This window comes from Neovison vison, chromosome 12, assembly GCF_020171115.1.
Source record: "Neovison vison isolate M4711 chromosome 12, ASM_NN_V1, whole genome shotgun sequence".
Lineage (NCBI taxonomy): Eukaryota > Metazoa > Chordata > Mammalia > Carnivora > Mustelidae > Neogale > Neogale vison.
In genome coordinates this window covers 115,251,403-115,266,929 of record NC_058102.1, presented here as the reverse complement: position 1 = coordinate 115,266,929, position 15,527 = coordinate 115,251,403, and the positions used below count along the sequence as shown (strand labels likewise).

The 15,527-nt window shown below is 40.3% G+C and overlaps 1 protein-coding gene across 15 annotated transcripts in view; it reads right to left on the bottom strand.

Moving 5' to 3' along the window:
- Nucleotides 1–15,527, bottom strand: part of PARD3 (par-3 family cell polarity regulator) — a 659,680-nt gene that overhangs the window by 355,941 nt on the left and 288,212 nt on the right. The gene's annotated exons all lie outside the window — the stretch shown is intronic.

The window sequence follows — 15,527 nt, the reverse complement described above, 5'->3', positions numbered from 1 at the left end:
CACATTTCTTATCTTTAAGAGAATGGAAATCTTGAAAGTGATATGTTAATATGCAGGTAGTATCTGGCATATATTCACATATAGGATTCATGAAAGACAGTGTTTCAGCAACTGTATTCACATAAAAGAGGAATCTGTTTGCAACTGCTCTTACACGATAATTAACAAACTCAGGTGAATATTTGTATCAACAGCCCTGAGCATATGTGAACAGGTATAATCATTGGTAAAGGAGAGAAGGAACAGAACTATGAAACCAGACCTAAGAACAAAAGCACATGAGTTTGTTAACACTGAAAATCAAAAACCCAAAACTCCACTCATCAACTAAGCAAAATCACTCAAAAATGTAATAAATATAAGATGAAAAATTTAGATTATGTTAGACAGCCTGTTTTAAAAACCAGAATGTAAGGTATGTATTTCTTAAAAAAAAAATCCCTAACAGGGGTACCTGGGTGGCTCAGTCAGTTAAGCATCAGACTTCTGGTTTTGGCTCAGGTCACGATTTCAGGGTCATGAGACTAAGCCCCAGTGGGGCTCTGCCCTGGGCGAGGAGCCTGCTTAAAATTCTCTCTCCCTCAGCCCCTCCCCCCAACTCTCTCCCTCTCTAATACATAAATGAATAAATAGTCTCTAACAAAACAGTTTTCATGGTGAAATAAATCCATCACTTACTCCATGAAAAACATTTTTGGAACACTGAAGCATTAACGGTATGGGCATACAGATCCTAGAGGACGCTCAACTGAAAACAGACTCTACACACTGAAGGTGATATTTAAACCACTGCTACTCCAATAGTCTGAAAGATGTTAAAGCAAATTAGAAATGATCAGAGGAAACAGAAGCATATAAATATAATATTGCTTTTAACATGTGCTTCTACATCATAAGGATTTGGTAGTAAGAGAACCTGAGAAATACTACCAGAAAAAAAATACGCTGAACATTTAATACTGTTAGTAGTTATCTTAATTTCCTGGGAGAAACACACACATGAAAATTATACAGAAGAATCACTGCCAATTTTTAAGTGAAGCAAAAAACTCATGGGGCGCCTGGTTATGATCTCAGGGTCCTGCGACTGAGCCCCGCATCTAGGCTCTTGCTCAGCAGGGAGCCTGCTTCCCCCTCTGTCTCTGCCTGCCTCTCTGCATACCTGTGATCTCTCTCTGTCAAATAAATAAATTAAATCTCAAAAAAAAAAAAAAAAACCACCGTGATGGCCCTTACCACTTATACACTGCACCCAAAAATAAAACACACCAAGAACTACAATAGTCACTCTCAAAACAAGTTCACAAAATACATCTATGTGTGTTAACACCTCAATGCTCTTGCTATAAAAAAGACTTCCCTCCCAAATAATAAAATTGTTCCCAGATTCACCAAATCAAAAATGTTAGCAGAAAACCAAAAAAAGGAGGGGGAAGAATAAAACCGTTCTGGCCAATTATAATACTGCTTCTTGGATATGAGTTCGGTTGCCTTCCAATTACTGGGCTGTTAATTATTTAGTGGTTAAGGAACTATGCACACTTCAGTTTCTGTGTATGTGTGTATGCATCTGCGTGTATGTGTGTGTGTGCGTGCACACATGTGTAAGCACGTTATGTGTGCATCTGCATGCAAATCTAAAAGAAGCACTACTCACAAGAGACGGTATCTAAAAAGTGGTACAGAAGTACTGACCACAATAAACAATCAGGTAAAAGTACTTCAACCCCAAAATAAATCCAGGAACTATAAAATTTCACTGAATTTGCTTAGACAAAAGAAGATGCTTGCTTTTGAAAAATTTTCTCACAAGAAATAAATTGCATCCTGGATGCATCTTCTGATGGGACATGGTCACTGTGTTAATCTGTTCATCAGAAACAGACAAAAATAATTAGCCTTTTACCTCTTGTATCTGTAACTTGAAACTGCAGACGTGGGAGGGAAGAAGGGATTAGAAAGGGACTAGGGTGCAGCCAAGACTGCAGACTCTGTGGCCGGAGCCTTCTGGCAGGATGTGGGGCACTGCCCGGGGAACCGTGTACAGGAACTGAGGTATGACAGATGTCCCAGAAGAGGCACTATCAGTCGGCCCTTCCTGTCAGTTCTTCACACATTACACTTTCCATTTTCATTTCATTCTGTTTTCATTTGAGGGATGTCCATTAAAGGAAACACTACAGTCTGGATCTTTCGCTTATAGTACCTAGTAACCAAGTACCCTGATGCAATTTCAAGGTGCCACAATTATACTTCTCTCCACAGTCACATTCAAGAAGGTGATTTGAGTCCCAGGCTAATGAGAAAAGAACAGAACTCAATTTAAAAAGTAAACAATGTAGTCTTCATAAAAGAATGCCAAATGATATCATGATGATCTTGAAATCAAGATTTTCTTGCAATTCACTGCACTGGAAGAACTGAATCCTAGTGCACACCAGCAGCACCGCTAGGTCCCAACACAAAGTCTCCGGGCCACACAGTGTCAGTCTACATTCATGGTGCGTGTGATTCAGACTCAGCAACACAATGATGGTGTGAGATGGGCATTTGTATTGGTTTATAATTCCTTCTTGGTTTTATGAAACTTACATGAAAACTGTAAGACATTTTTATCCAGTTTAAACACACACCTAAGTAATCTTGGATCAGAACCACTGAATTAACTTGGAATGATTGGAGTCTTTTTTTGAGTCTCTGCATCACATCACAACAGAGGAACATGTGACTCACCTCACAAATAAGTAAGCTGAGGCTCAGCGAGATGACAGGAGCTCAGGGACAATTTCCTGGCACCTGGGTCAGTGCTGACTCACTACTCAAATCATGAAATTAGTTCTTTTAATTAGCAGGTCATTGGAAAACAAATTCCATTTCTAGCTACTTGGAGACAGAAATGTGAGTCTCATTTTTATAAGAGGAAAAATGTTTGTTGTTTCCTAAGCAGAATTATATACACTGAGAAGTCATACACTGATTTTAACGAATAGCAACATTTGATTTTAGAGAGTTAAAGAAATATTATGTTAGTTATGCATATAGATTCAAACAACAGTCATCCCTATTTGAGAAGTGTGAAAGAAAGAAAAACCTCCTGGTTAAGTTTAAGTACAATATATAAGATAATAAAGAATACCCCAGAGGAGACCAGCCTAGACCAGCGCTTGTCAAATTTTTATCTCAGGACTCTTTGACTCTAAAATTTACTGAGGACCCCAAAGAGCTTTTGTTTGTGTGGCTTATAGCTAGGGCTGTTTACCGTATTGGAAGTGGAAATGAAAATAATTTAAATATTTATACCTTAATTCATTTTTAACTTAACAATAATAAACCCATTTACATGTTAACATAAACAGCAGAATTTCAGAAAACTCTATTTTACAAAACAAAGTTTATTTGCTGGGATAGCAGCACTGTTTTCCCTTTTGCTTGAGAGATGACATCTGGATTCTCATCCCTGCTTCTGATTGCAACGGGCTGCCGCATGATGAGCATACAAAGAAAAAAAGCACTCCACAAATATTTAGCTGCAATAATATTTTAAGAATCGTTCCCAAACTGTAGATAGTCTTCTTTGATACCACACCAAAACTTGACAGATGAGAGTTTCTCAAAGGTTAGCTTGGAAGATGGAATGTAAACTTCTCATTCTTTGTATATTAAAATCTCCTTGTCTGTCTTACACTTTGGATCTTTTACTCATGAAAAAATTCTGTAACATTAGCTACTTGGAATATATTATTGGCTTATACTGCTCTTACAAAGGCTGATCTATTTCTTCATATCAGAAAACCACAAATGTGAATATCACTACCCATTTCATGACAAAAGTCATTAAGTGGTGGGAGAATTTATGCTTTCCAAAATCTAATTTTCACTAGAAGGCTTGCGTGTTTTCTTTGGCAATAAATACTGTCCGTTATTTGCCATGTAGCAACAGGCTCACTTCATTCATTTTCTGGAAACTCTGCCATACACCAAAATCAGAAGAACCACGGTTTTCTGTCCTTTTTCACAAAAAAACAAAGAGGAAAAATAACACGTGGTGTTCCACTAAAAGAAGGGCTGGCTCCACTTACAACGCACACCCATCATGTAGAAGTTTTTCTCAAGACAATCTCTGCTCTTCAATACGTACAAATACTTTATGCCTACCTGCCACTTTAATCACACAAAATATTAAACCGGATACTCAAAGGCCAGTATGTAATAAAAGCAATCATTTTTGCTGCTTTATCAAGGACAACAGATGGAAATGGCTTGTGTTTCAAAGTGTGAGGAAAGTGCTGGGTAACGAATACATTTGGTGCCAATGTCCTCACTGGTGCACGGCGCCTGCATTTTACCCATCAGTGCCTAAGCACCACTGGTGCAGATGATCAACCCAGTGAAAAACACAGCATGTATTTGGTAATATTCTGAAAAGTCTTGCCCTAACAGCCTCCTTGACATGATCTGAGTGGTTCCCAAGGGCCTGGGACATTAAAAAAAAACACTGGCCTAGACCAGTGAGCAGCCTGGCGGGTCACTGCCCTCTCCAGGCCTCAGGCTCCTGATCTAGCAAGACCACAGGTGGCACTGACGGGGTCAGAAATTTTTCTGATGCTAAAAAAATGTGTGATTCTACATATGTTTCCCTGTATCCGTGACCCCCTACCAAGCCCAAGCCTCATCCTAACAGAACTCATAATAGTTTATGAAAAACAAATTAGAGAAAATACGAAAGTGTTTCAGAGAAGTATCAAAAGCCATCATCAGGGGACGCCTGGGTGGCTCAGTTGGTTGAGCAGCTGCCTTCGGCTCAGGTCATGGTCCCAGGGTCCTGGGATCGAGTCCCACATCGGGCTCCTTGCTCAGCAGGGAGCCTGCTTCCCCCTCTGCCTCTGCCTGCCATTCTATCTGCCTGTGCTCGCTCTCTCTCCCTCTCTCTCTCTGATAAATAAATAAAATCTTTAAAGAAAAAAAAAAAAAGCCATCATCAGGTGCCTCTAAACAGTTTATTTATTTATTTATTTATTTTTTAAACAGTTCAAAGTATTACAAGCAACACGGGGGAAGGAGAGTACCTGAGTTGTAGGGAATGGTGGGAAGCAGCCACAAACGGCATGCGGTCTTTTGACAAGTTACACCTGACTTTAAAGGAGATCACTATAAATGTCTGGCTTTATCAACAGAAACCATCATAAAATACAACTGCCTGGCTCCTCAGACAGGTTTCCCACCTTTCACAGTCCTGATAAGATATCTACTGTAAAAAGAATACAATTCTGTCTTGGCCTCCGAGGAAAATAATACAAATAGAGCCTTTTCCTCCATGGGTGGCCCATGGCCTATTTCAGCATTCTAATGCGCTGATGTGATCTGTGTTCTTTACAGTAATTAGAAATAATAGAAGCTTCTTGTTTAAGGTAATTCGGTCATTATTATTACGATTCCTCATCCTCAATTTTAGGAAAATCAATTCATTTAAAACCACGAAAATAAAACTTTCTCCGTAATCTTCTGATTTATTTAATATATAGATTTGCTAAGTACATCCTCTGAAATATTAAAAAGAAAATTCAAAGACGAGGCTCTTCAATAATGAAGCTGCTGGTTGGAGCGCTCAGGGACTGGTGTGATGTCGCTGGGTCCAGGACGAGTGGAGACTGTTTGATGTGTGCATTCCTTTGAAGAGTGGATAAAACAGCAATAAACCCTCATCACAAGATTGCAAATTCCCTGTGTCACTAATGCACTGTAAATATTGATTTGCCTCTCTAGGTAAGGTGCCTTTTAAATAAGTGGGAAATGGCAAATCTAATAATGAATTAGAGGAAATACTAAAAGGGCAGATATATACATTTTTAACTGTTAAATATCACACCCCTACCCACTCCTAATCAGTTTTCCCATTTGCTTCTCTTCTTTTATTCTTCTAGTGATTTCTAAATTATTTAACCACTCACGGCAATGAATAAACCTTTTCCAAGAAGATGGGCATAAGCCATCAAGGTATTTCATCAAATCTAAAAATACTATGCAGTTACACAAGTTCTATTAGAACTTATGATGCAAACAGCATAATTACTCTTGATGCAAAATGAAGACAGTCTCCCCGATCTTCAGGGCAATTATACATTTTCTAAAGACACATCTCACAGGGAAGAGAACCAAGTTATTAACACATGCCACGGGGATAAAAACCTGTCATCAATATTGCAAAGCTGACCTTCCAATATATGTAGCCCTTTTTATAAAGGTGCTTCTCAGTGTTTCACAGACTGAGGTGAAATCCCTGGAAGAAATGTGTAGAAGGCAAGGCACAAAATAAGCTCTAAAAAACAGTGAATAACTCACAAGGATATAAAATGAGCTTTATCACCCTGCTATTAACTATCTTTTTATATCTACAAGCAATAAATAAAGACTACCATATCTGGAAGGTGCCCTAGAAAATAAACTGAAACATCACATTCACAGATGAGTGCATGGAGGCCCAGCAAGGTAGTTTAAGGATTGGGTCAAAGGTAACCCTGCTCCTGGGTGACCCAGCTATACCTCCAGTGTTTGTTACCGGACTCCCTCTTCTCTGCACTTTGGCTATGACCACGCTGCTCTCCTGGGAGAACTGAGGCACGTCAAATCCTCAATATGCTTACACTTCACTAGAGATAACAGGTGATTCTGGGGGGAGGTTAAGTTTAAAGCACATTTCTATAGATAACAGCGGGTTTTCAATGGTCCCACTGAATCTTAGACACATACAAGAAGGGAAAAGTATGTCAATGTCATATGAATGTTTCCAAAGAAAAACCAAGAATTTTTCTGAGGCATACTGAATTCGTAACATCAGAATTCTCACTTGGAAACTGATAATACAACCACTGTGATCAAACACCCTCCAAATACTCATAGGAGCACAAATGGAGAAATTGGAGTCAGGAAGGTGGGTCGTATCAATGTTCATATCGGTGTGATGCTATACTACAGCTCTTCAAATTCCTACCACTGAGGGAGAGACACAAAGAATCTCTGTATTACTTCTCACAACTGCATGTGCTTCTGCAATTATCCATATTAAATGATACAAACATACATACATACACAAGCAAACAAGCCAGCCAGCCAGCCCTCCCAAGAGTTAAGCAGAAAATCCCAGGACAGAGGCCTCAATGCCAAGGCCTACAGCAATCGGGACTTAAGAATCTTCCTAACACTATTTCCAAGAAGACTCTTCTCGCCCCAGGGCTCAGCCACCACACACACCCCGCTCGGCCTGTCCGCCACCCCACACGGACAGCTCATCCAACACGCGCCACTGTGCAATACCTCTGTCCCTCACCAACGCCACTAACTTAGACTGCCCAGCATCTGCCCTCAATCCCAGCCCCGTCCCCACTGCTCAGTGTCCTAACTCATCAAATCCATCACATCCAGGGTCGGTGCCCCAGCAGCGAAACAGTTGGCTGATTCAAAAAAGGGTCAGTGAGGAAAATCTAAAGGATGGACTGTTTACAAATATATGGCAAAACTAGGGAAGAGCAGCAAGGGGGTCAAGTAACTGTGAGGCTTTTAGCTCCCTAAGGCATGGAGAGATGTAGCTTTCACTCCGAGGACACAGCTCCCAGCAAACCACAGCTGGGTGGGGAATAAGCACAGGCGAGAGGCCTGTCCCCTCTCTTCCCGCACTCCGTCAGTGCCCAGAAGGTGCAACCCCACCTGAACCCCTGAGGCACGAGCCAGAGAGCCTGGAGCCTGACCCACGTAGCAGGAGCCGCTGGCCCAGTCGGCCAGAATGGGCGCGAGCCGCTCTGTAGCCCGGGATGCTAGTGGAATTCCTCCGCCCTCCCTCTCCCACTGCACACTGGCTCCTCCTCTAATGCCGTCCGCCAGCTACTTAACCAGAGGACAAGTGTGCACCCCATTCACTGTAACTGTCCTTCCTCCCTTCCCCCAACACGCACATGCGTGCGCAGACACACATACGCACACACACAAAACCCCCCAAAGCAGAAACTACAATTTTTTTAAGTTGGTTCAAATACATCAATCAGGAACAAAAACTTCCCAATGGCTAAAGATGCAACCCAGAGGTTCCTTAGCTGTTGTCTTCGAGGGTAGGAGAGAGGAGGGTGTGGGTATGTAAGAAACGGGTCAGAAGTAAAAAGACTTTCACGTTTACCTTTCTCCATCCTGATGGAGATGGTAGGGCCTAGCCAGCGTTAAATAACCAGCAGCTTATAAAAATACTCACTGGCTACTGAGTCCTGTATATAAAGACTTAGTGTCCCCAGACCCTTTGCTGAAGCAGTTACAGCTCAGGGAAAATGGTCAGTTGATGCCAGAATCCTGAGCACCTGCCAGGAGCCCATCGGGGAATGTTCAGGCCAGCCCAAAGAGCAGAGAAAAAGCAAAGCTTCACAGGGTGATATTTTCCCTTTTATCTAATTTTGGTGTCCCTTTCTCTGGCAGGTGTAATGTCTGGCTACTTCAATCAACAAACACGTGTGAGCCTCTACCAGACACTACTCTTCTAGAGATTCTGAAAAATAATGACTATGGAGCTAAGGGGTTTTTGAGAGTCATTTATTGTGGAAAAACCACTCCAAGTGAATCCCCCTCTGAACATTCAAAAGGGAACAAATACTCTAGCAGACCACCCCCTGCCCCGTGATAAAAAGACGCTAGTAAGAGGACGAAAGTCAAGGTAAGAAGGGTGATCTATCTACACAACAAGGTGCCCGGATGAAAAAAACCACAGGGGGTAGGAAACTATGTGAACAGCGGGCACCAAAGACTTTCTTTGGGAGAACAGTGTGGCTTCCTTCCATTTGGGGCTTCTTTTTGCACTTTCAGAAAAATACCTCAATGAGCAACGAGGGGACTGGAGTCGGGAACATGAGAATGAGCTAGAAAGAAACAATGAGAGAAAGAAAAAGACAGACAGAGAGCAGGAGTGTGCACCCAGAAGCACGCACAGGGGCAAGAGCTAGCTGAGCTGCCTTCCTTCAAGCATGAACAAGATATTTAGAGATGATTTAAAAAAAAAAAAAGAAAGAAAGAAAGAAAGAAAGAAAAGAAAAAGGGGAAGGGGGGCTTCTAAGTTATTGTTACAGATAATGTTCTCCCTCACAGTAGTGTGCAGAGGAGTGTTGTGCCCTCTATTGTCATACATCCAATAGCCCCAACTAGAGGCTGAGTTCCAGGAGGGCCCTTGACAAGCAATCTTTGAGAAAGAGCCAGCTGCTTCATCTCTCCCTTTTCCTTTAATGCACTATTACTAGCTTCCTCCCCACCACTCCAGTAATATAGCTTTTGACAGAGAGCACCAGAAACCCCTCCTCTTTATCAATGCCTCCCCAGGGGGCTCACGGTGTACAGCCCGGAGTTGGCCTCTGCCATGCACCAGAGAAGGCAAATTATCCAGCCCTTTGGAGCATGTTCCTGGGGCTGCAGGAACAGAGCTCTACCAAAACATCTAAGAGAGGAATCTTTCCTAAGAGCATCAGCAAAGACTTCAGAAGAGAAGCCACAGCTCCATTGTTCCTGTTATCCTTTAAGATTCTCCTTGTGTCTCCTCTCTTAGAAAGCGTCTGACCAATTCTTCAGGAGTGAGGTGTTTCTTTTATGGCCTTCCGGTTCCTACCCTCACACTTGCCACACTGTTTCATCGGAAGTTTTAGGATCTGCCTCCCCATTAGCACAGAGCTCCCAGAGAACATTACTGCACTCTTTGCTGACACAACCCTAAAACAGACATTTGTGGAGTCAACCAAGACATGAAGGAAGAGGACATCAAAGGTGAAGTTTGTGGTTTGTTACGTGTGCGGTTTTGTTTTGGAGTAACGGTGTTGATGTCTGGCCAGTGGGATGCAGAGGAAAAAAGAAGACACGGACTCAGAGAAAACTGCAGAGGCAAAGGCCAGACACCTAAATTCTAGAGAATTAAAAGGACTGGGAAAAAATCATCATGGCTAAAGTGTAAAGTTAAAGATGTGACACAGGAAAGATAAAGCAAGGCAGGGAGACCTGGATGAACCAACACAGGGACCTCATTAATTTTAGAGCTTCCACCCCTACTTCCCAGCCCAGCAAAAGGCACTTAGGAAATGTCTGTTAAACTGTTACTGTATCTCTACCCTCTTCATCTTAATTGTCTTAAATATTATACGGGCAATCTTTTTAGTAAAGGAAAACAAATATTGGATGGCCAGAGAAGACCAAAAAAAAAAGTTTTTTTGCTCAAAAAGTTCAAAGAATTGCTGCTTCACATATCGGTAAAGAACACTGCAGCTAGAAATCCCACTGACATTTTAGAGTTTTCTTCTGGGTTTGTTTGTTTGTTTGTTTACTATCAACTTTGCACCACCATCTTTTGTGTAGTGTTCATGGCCCTAGGAGTATGTGAGTACAAGCAAATCTAAATTAATTTTTCACACACAATTTTATATGTTTATCTGTATCAAATCCCTCGTATCCCTTTCACTTTACCAATCTAGGTCAACCATCGTGTAATTAAATTTTGAAATTATCAACTTCATCTGACAAGTAATTTATCTTTCAAAAATGGATGTTGATTATTGATTGCATTGAAGATTGTCTCTAAATGCCCTTCTCCTCGGGCATTTGTCTTCTATTATTTTATTAAGGATTTAAGTTTCTCAAGAACTGTCAAGTTAACTTTTGTTAAGCATTATTCTCCCATTCCTTTATTGTTCTCAACTTTATCCCACAATACTATACAAAAGTGTCATATTCCCCCCCCTCACAGGGGACTGGGGATTCATTTATTTCATTAGTCTGTTTTCTGTGACTTAAGGATGTAAACTTGACTCTCCCCTACTTTACCACATTTTTAGACTTACGATGCTAACTCATTAGCCATCACCAACTAACTACCTCACAAAGGCAAACCTCTTCTTAATTCTCAGGCATTAAACCTCCACTGGAGTCTCTATGCTTAATTTTCATCATAAACAGAGTTTTCCTCTTGAATTTGAATCTTCATGGTACTAAAAGACATTATATAAGCATGTACCAGAAGTCATCCATTCAAGACAACGATCTCTTGAGCCCCTCCTCATATATGCTAGGCATTCTTCTGGCTGCTGGCGTCAAATAACCCCTCAATGATGTGAGATTTCGTGGTAAAAGAAGAGCAATGGGTAAATAATTACAGAGGAGTCACAAGACAATCAGCATTATGAAGACAAATGCAACAGAGCACAGGATTAGGGACTGCTGTATGTTGAAGAAATGCTATTTGATACTGGGGAGTATGACAAAAACACTTCAAAAGTATTCAAATAGCTCATTATCCACTTCTCTATCTTATGTGTTCCAGTTTCAGATTAATTTCTTACCATACAGCCTCGTACATACTGCTTATTAATAAAGCCATTTGGCACCAACTGGTTGCTCCAAGGGGGCAATAAGACTTCATGGCTCTGGAACATATGGCTACATGTCTGTTTATATTACCTTCAAAGTGCAGAGATCTTTCGTAGCTAATCTAATCCATTCAAGGAAAGAGTAATGTAAAAGTAAATACATCCTGATCATTTATAATAAACCAATTAAGTCTTTAACCACTAACATATATTGAGCATTTACTAGGGGTCATGCATGTGCTAAGAACCTTAATATATTAATTGACAAGCTACAGAATAGGTTCTATTATTATTTCCATTTTTTTGGTAGGGAAACTGGTGTTGCATCGACAAGATACCCTGGCTAAAGTTTACCTACCTACCTTATTTATTTATTTATTTATCTATTTATTTGAGAGAAAAAGAGAGAGCACGCACACAAGCAGGGGGAAGACGCAGAGGAAGAGGGAGAAGTAGATTCCCCACTGGGCAGGGAGCCAGACGTGGGACTTGATCCCAGGTCCCTGAGATCAAAACCAGAGCTCAAGGCAGACGCCCAACCAACCGAGGCCCCCAGGGCCCCTGAAGTTAACCTGTTAATAAGGGGTAATGACAAAATTCAAGCCTCAATAATCAGGCCACAGAGATCATGCTCCTCTCCAGAAAGGATGAAATCCTTAAAGACCAAGAACTTAAAGACAGGGGCTCTGATGTATTTGTAATTTTCTCACCAACTTCTACCATCATGGTCATCTCACCAAGGGCCAGTAGTAAATGTCTATTAGCTGAATTCACTCACAAGGAACCTCGGAGCTGGGAGGCGAGTCCCTGGTAAGCAGCCAGTGACTCATCAGATGCTGGGATCTTTGCAATCATTCTCCACAGGTAAAAAGAAAGGTCATGAGAAGGAGACAAGTTCCCTTTCACTAAGACTGGCAAACAACCGAGGCTTTTAACATCATCACAACTTATTTCATTTTTAGGAGATTTATGGGAAGGAGTTGGGCAGTAGCACACTGAAGGAGGGTACATCATGTAGAGAGAGAGAGAGAGAGAGAGAGAGAGAAATTAAATGCTTCATATTCCATTTCTATGTAGGGAACAACTATCTGGATTAAACAGAAATGCTTTGCAGTAAGGGTTCAATCTATATCTTCACACAATGTGCCACTACACTCTTGGGAGTGAAAGAGACTGTATGTTCACCAAAAACAGTCTTTTCTAATACTTAGTCAATTCAGGATAACACTATGTCACATATGCTAAGCACTCATTAAGAACTAACTCTTTCTCCACCAATACCCCTCCTATATCTGACCTTAACCAAAGGTCCAAAATCCAGGTCAGTACAAAAAGATCTCCCCATCCTCATCTCACATTATGTGTACACCCTTTGAGTTTCTAAATCTCCACTGTTCATTAAAATAATCTGAGAACATAAACAATGAATTCTGTTATGCTGAAAAGAAATTATTTTTTTTAAAAAAAGGAAAAAAAGTAATCTGAGAGTAAGGCTGGTTCCCAGGCCCCCAAGCAGAAATACTGAAAATTAGGTCCAGGATAAAGCCCAGGGACTTTGACAAGCTCTCTGGGCAATTCAAATATGCAGCCAAGACAGGAGTCGCTGCTCTAGCCAGACTGGAGAGTACTGCCTAACAACCCTAAGAGGTTTGTTAAAAATACAGATTCCGATTCAGTAGATGCGAGGGTGGGGCCTGAGATTTTGCATTCCGTCAAGTTCCCAGATGATGCTCTGAAGTAGCGACATCCCTATGTCTCACATCATGACCTAAGCTGAAGGCAGTAGCCTAACCATCTGATCACCCAGGTGTCCCTATTCTACTTCTTTGTAACTTGAACTTCTTTCTAACTTCAGTGTTATATAGAGAGAATACTTTTGTAACCTATCAGACACAGGGCAAATGACCTGCATTTTGTAAGATCTCACTGGATGTTTAATGTAGTATTTTAATGTTTATATTTGCACATTTTAGGAATCATAATATATGTCCACAAGTCCCCAAAGTAAATAAATATTTACATAAGAATTTTTTAATTGAAGTGCTATATTTGGATCTAACCCACTGTAGCAATTCAAATCCTACTACAAATGTGTCCACAAAACAGAAAATTCCAGTAATAATCAAGGGGGAAAATCCTCTATTATTTTAAGAAAACCAAACAACTGCTTGGCTGCTTTTTAATTGAGGAGATAAAGCACTTTAACATAGATAAAACATTTCTAATAGTTATTCCACTTTTACAAATATAACACCAAGAACTTTACCCATAACTCTGACAGCCTGACAACCAAGCAAACAAAATTCAACCCAGTAGTAGTTTCCTAGGCAACGAGCACAGATACAGGCCAGTGGGAAAAAATGAAAACAAGAAAAAGCACTGCAGCATTTCCAGTAGGCTTGAGAAATACATTTTAATTGTCAAAATGTCACAGAGACAACAATATTGAAAATCATTTCATTGAAAGTGATTCAAAGCAGAATGCCATTTTCATTACAGCAAACGAGGTGTGGAAAAATAGAAAAATTAGATTCCCTTCCTTTGCTCTGAATTAAGTAGGGATGGTAATCAATCTTGTTTGATTTTACAAAATTTATCTGCATTAGTACAGATTTCTAATATGTCTCCTTAGTTTTCTCTGCAAATGTGACCCTACACTGATTCAACATACATAAAAGGGTCACCCAGACGGGGGGTGGGGGGTAGCAGGAGAAAGTGTGTCCCTGGGCCACCACTGTTGCAAAGCTCATACATGCTTAGGTTTTAATTCAAACAGGAAATATTTCAAAGCACATTAAGTGTATATTAACATATACACTTGTTCTCATATAAAAGCTATTATAATGCAAGCACACAAGTTATAACAGAATAAGGTGATAATTCAAAAGAGCACTGGGCTCCCCACAGTCTCACGTGGCTTTGGTTTCCTCATCTAGAACAAGAAGGATATGGATTTGATCTTAGAAACCTCTTCATCTCTAACAGCTTTTGATTCTCAGAAATAAAATACTGAAAGAAAGACTATACTGTATAGAAACATTGCCTATAAAATAAATACTCTATCCTAGGCCATTTTAAAACTTTTTCTTTAGAGGACCTAACCCCTGACAGTTAACCTTTAGAAAATAATATTGGAAATGTCCTACTTCGTGGCTATTACAATGTCTGAGTTTTACATCAGCTTTTGTAACCATGATGACATTTGTTCTTATATCTATGTCAGGAACATATATTAGAATTAACAGAAATGTGTTGGATGCCCTTAATCTATACTTTCATACAACGTGTTACTACAATCTTGTGAAATAGTCTGTATTTTCTCCAAAACTGTCTTGTCAAATGCTTTAGTCAATTTAGGAACTTGGGTTGAATTGATCAAGTAATTCAGGCAAAACTACCAATTTAGTAGCTTCAGTAGCAAACATCAGTGAAGTGTTTTTCTGATAATTCACATCTCAACGATCGGTAAATAAAAGGTATAAACAGCAAAATGGGACTTCCAAGAAAGAATACGTTCATCATTTTTTTTCTCTATCTTGTCTCTCCAACAAGCAAGATTAATCTATTATCATTCATTCCCCATTCACCCACCCCTGAGCTCCAGCAGATCCATGCTAACTAACATCTTCATGAATCAGGGGCCCCCACTGGAGTGGTCTTGGATATCTACATGCACTTGCATGTTCCCTCTTTTTTATATACACTTGTTCTCATATAAAAGCTATCAAGTTATAACAGAATAAGGTGATAATTCAAAAGCAAAGTAAATGCCCAGAAATAGCAGCACATATGATGGTAAGTTCATTCTTGTGAAATTAGTTTCGATTCACTTACATTTTTCTTTTTTGCTCTTTATCTTCCTCTCTAGATTCTCTGCCTGTTAAACTATTCAGAACAGTGGACATCAACATGCTTCCACAGAAATGAGCTCTTTCTTGCATGACATGTAATCAGCTCAAAGAAATTTAAGCAGTATAGCCAATCAGAGAAAAATAAGAAGAGCCAATCATAAAGAATCTCATGGGTGGACGGACTAACATTGTGTACGTCTGCCAGGAGTCTGTCAGAGCTTGTGTTGGTCAGGAGAGTCGGTAAAGAAGGAAACATTAAAAGATATTTCTTATTTCCCTTTACACATTAGCTGCCAGGAAGCAA